A 4346-nucleotide genomic window follows, 5' to 3' on the forward strand; every position below is an offset into this window, starting at 1 on the left:
TTTTTTTTTGCTATAATTCCAAGAATTGTGATTCAAAAAGTGAATATTTGGAATCGTGAAAACTTCTAAACCCCTTTAAGCGGTTTGTGTCCACTACGTGTTTATTTTGAAAGCTACAAAGAGCGCACTAAGCCGGCCCTATCCAAGCCGTGTAAATAGACTTCGCGCTTCTGACCTTCCTGTTCTGTGCGGTGCGGTTGTTGATGGTCGCAACGTGATCTCGTCCTACAACCGAACGTTACCTGCGGCCGCCGTGCCAACCGGCTCTGCAATGCTCAAGAGCGTGTTACAAGAGCCGCGGCTCATGGATGCGCTGCGCTGGGATGAGATAGAAGAGTTGTTTACCCTGGATACGTGCAAGCAGCCGCGCCGCTGCCTCTCGTCACGAGGCCTCTTCAGCGTGGACGAAGTGGACCCGAATGTTTTCAAAAAGCTTTTTCGCTTTAGGAAAAGTGACATTCATGTTTTGGCAAACGCCCTGCAAATACCGAAAACAGTTAGAACACCGCAGCGCGTGCGCCTTTCCGCCGAGGAAGCGCTGTGCATGGGACTCCGCCGTTTGGCCTTCCCGAACAGGCTGTGCGATTTAGAAGGGCTGTTTGGGCGCCACTCATCGGTGATTTCCAGTGCGTGTATTATAGTGTACGACCACATCGTGGACAAGTTCGGACACTTGCTGGCCGACCTCACGACGCACAAGTGGCTTGGTGCCGGAAGCTTGAAGGTCCTCGCGCAGGTTAGCACTACCAATTCACTCCACTAACTGTTAGTATATTGATTTGTGTGCCAGGCTGTATAATTAACAGTGACTCTGGCTAGTCAGTGAGTGGAAGCGGTTCGGCTGGTTAGTTAACATCAAAACAGACTGTCTCTCGCGGCGGCCGTCTCGGGGTAGGGGGGGGGGATTTGACAACACCTACGAGGCCACAGCCGTGTGACATTTGTGTGACATAGTACTTAGCTTAACTCAAGGTAGTGGGAGTGCAAGCGAAAGCAGATGAGATGCAGTTTCTGAATGCTGCAAGACCAGGCTTTTCTAATACATTTAAATTGGGTGGGAATATTGTGCCGGCAGCTGGCATTTTACCTTTTCCGTATTTTGTGCCGGCAGCCGGCAGGAACCTCAACTTGCCTAACCTTACCCAACTCAATCACTAAAGTCAGGTTCTACCCCAGCCTAACCTAACACAACACATAAAGGCAGTTCTTGAATAAATATCCCTACCAGCTAAAGTGCCGCCTGCTGGCAATATGTCCACTTCCTTTATAATTTCTAGCTATCACATCTTCCACTGCGCTCTTTCAATTGGTGCTAAAGTTGCTATGGTTTTTGGTTGGTTTCTCCCAGGCTGTGCATGCAAAGGGGGCCCCACTGGACAACTGCTGGGGGTTCATCGATGGCACTGCGCGAGCTATTTGTCGGCCAACTGTGCAGCAGGAGTTGTATTTTTCTGGCCACAAGAGGTACCATGTCGTGAAATACCAGGCCGTGATGGCGGCCATACGGCATCATATGCGAGCTGGATGGGCCATTCCACGGCCGGAAGCATGACGCAGGTTGGTTAGCTTTTTTACACAATGTGCGTAGGTAGGCAAACGCACGTCAGCTGAGCTGATAATTTGCAATGTATGCATCACCATCGGTGTGAAAAAAGCTAAAAGTGGGCTGTGGCTGTACGCTTGCTTGATTTGCGCGAGTAGAGTGCAAGGCTGAGCAATTGAAATGTCACTCTCTCGGCACTCGATTGCGTAATGAGAATCGGGCTGCAAGACAGTTGCACTGCACAACGGTGCAGGCCAACACCCAAAATGTATTTGTCTTGCATGTATGTCTTGCAATTCACACTTTTCTCTAAAAGGGTGGCGCAGATGTTAGTACTTGAGAAGTGGGTCCTTCAAAAGCTGTTCAGGGGGTAAGCGAGGTTTCCCATGGGACAACACTCCGCTAATAATTTACTCACCGAACCAGTTCAAGCTTGCATACCAGTCCGCGAACCTTTTCAGTTTGTGAATTAGCTGTAACCGGAACGAAATGAATTTACCCGAACCGCAACCGAACCGGTATTTTTTTTTGGTTCAGCACACTGGTTTTTACGCACTTATGCAAAATTACAGTGTGGCGGCTTACGCCTTACTTTAGTTGCAGCTTATAAAACGAAACCACCTTTCATAACAGCTGTAAGCTTACACAGCCGATATGAAAGGTAAGACTGTGCAAGCATATTTGCCCTTACCAAGTGTTGAAGCCTGTTAACATAACATAATAGTATTTCTCTTGTGCATTTTGTTCCAGGCATGTTGAAGGAGAGCCCACTGTACGACAATCTTCAGGCTCTCACGGAAGGCCACGAGTACGTCATATATGGTGACCCTGCTTACCCCCTCAAGAGGCTGCTGTTGAAGCCCTTCGGAGGAACTCGCCTTGCTGCACACCACAAGCACTTCAACCGAAAAATGAGCACTGTCCGGCAAGCTGTGGAGTGGGGCTTCGCAAATATTGCTAATGAGTTCGCCTTTGTCGACTACAAGAAGAATCAAAAGTTGATGCTTCAGAAGGTGCCAACACAGTACAAAGCGGCCACCATTCTAGCCAACTGCCACACATGCATGTATGGCAGCCAGGTGTCGGCTTACTTCGATCTTGAGCCGCCGTGCCTGGGACAGTACCTTGTGTAGAGCAGCATAGTTGAGCAAACAAAGCCTTTGGCACTGGAAGAGCATGGATGCTGCTTTTATTGTTTGTGTAGAGCAACATCATCCAGAAAACGCAGTATCTGACTCGAAAAGCATGGAAGTTATTTTCTTATTGCCTGGATAAGGCCAGAAAGCAGTTGCATCATAGCAGCATGTTGCTGATCAGCCCGTGCTCGTTCTTCCCTGGCGTGCTGTTGCGCATCTTCATACTTTCTCATCTCCAGCTGGAACCTTTGCTGGTCCAAAGCCAGACGCTGCTCAGCAAGGGAAAGTTCCCGATTGCGGACTTCGAGTTCTTTCGCTGTCCGTTGGCTGAAGTAGTCCATCGTCGATTCTTTTTGTGTCCTCTGTCCTGCAGTAAGAAAAGTACAATTGTTTATTGCAGAAAAAATTGTAAATATCTATTAATATGTTAACATTCTTGCCTCACTTCCTTTTATTTAAAAGAGTCATGAAGAGAAGATGCATTTTCCTTTGTAATTATCTGCCTGCGCAACCTTTGGTAAACGTAAATCTGAACTATTTTCATAATTCGTTTCTTCTGGAATGTAGGAGACATGTTTGAAATCCTTGTTTTGTGGTTCATCTCAAGCGACCATGTGATACATCCTGTCAGCAGTGATGCTATTGGTTGCCATAAACAGTTTCTATCCTCGTACCTGGTGGCATGACCGGTTCATTTGTCTGGCAACCTCGTATAACTCGAACCTACTGGCCGTTTGTGAGAAATTTCCCTGCTGAAGCTCACGCTCTTTTGAAGAATCGTCTTCCTTCACCTTTCTTGTATGAGGCAACAGAAAGCGCTCAAGCAACAAAAAAAGAAAAAAAAAACAATTTAAACTTGTGGCCACTCGCCCAGCCTGCATTTATTAAGTGCATTCAGCAAATATTCATTGTTTACACAACCTTGCCATTTATACATTTCTGAGAAGATACAGGGAGCTGCACAGTGCCGAGGTACTCTGCAAAGAATACTTGCGCATTAAAAACATCCTGTTTTTGCATTTATCTCGCACCGATGTGAATTCATTACCTCAGTAGCTACTCTAAACTGCAGTTCACTTATTTTCTTAAGAAATGCAATATCAAAGCCATGAAAAACTGTACTTACTGCGGTTGGAGGGGCTAAGCACATCAGTGCTTGATTGCGGAGTGCCAGGAACACGGGCGTCATTTCGGTTACCTGTGAAGTGTTTGCACGTGGAGCCTGGTCACTAATTGCCTTTAGTCACTAAATGCCTGCCAAGAGCAAATGTCTCACCTATGTCGTTCTTAAGTGCGAGTGTTAAATGATTTGGCCCACCAGCTCATGCAATCTGGACCCTGCACTTGTGTGCAGGCTACACTAAGAGTAGCCGCAAGTGCGTAGATGTTCAAAGCGCAGTGTGTCCAAACTGACATGCATTTTGCTGGAAAAATAGGCTACTACACTGATCAGTAAAATGTAGCGAAGGAAGTGCAAAAAGCATGTACGTACGCTGCATTGGAGGCGTATACTCATCAGAGCACCTCTCTGGTGAGGCAGGGAGCACAGGCTCTAAGAAGTCCTCTGCATATAAACATTTCGTTTCAGTGCGCGTTGTTCTGCTAGAGTTTCACACAAAAATACAACTGAGGTGCTACTTAGTGTCGAGTACAATTAAGACTACTTA

At 46.8% G+C, this 4346-nt stretch overlaps 1 pseudogene; it reads left to right on the plus strand.

Moving 5' to 3' along the window:
• The first annotated feature begins 212 nt into the window (after positions 1-212).
• Positions 213-3480, plus strand: LOC144149203 (uncharacterized; annotated as a pseudogene).
• The last annotated feature ends 866 nt before the right edge of the window (positions 3481-4346 follow it).

This window comes from Haemaphysalis longicornis, unplaced genomic scaffold (genome assembly GCF_048455015.1).
Source record: "Haemaphysalis longicornis isolate Haplotype H1 unplaced genomic scaffold, Haemaphysalis longicornis Haplotype H1 scaffold_8, whole genome shotgun sequence".
Taxonomy (NCBI): Eukaryota; Metazoa; Arthropoda; class Arachnida; order Ixodida; family Ixodidae; genus Haemaphysalis; species Haemaphysalis longicornis.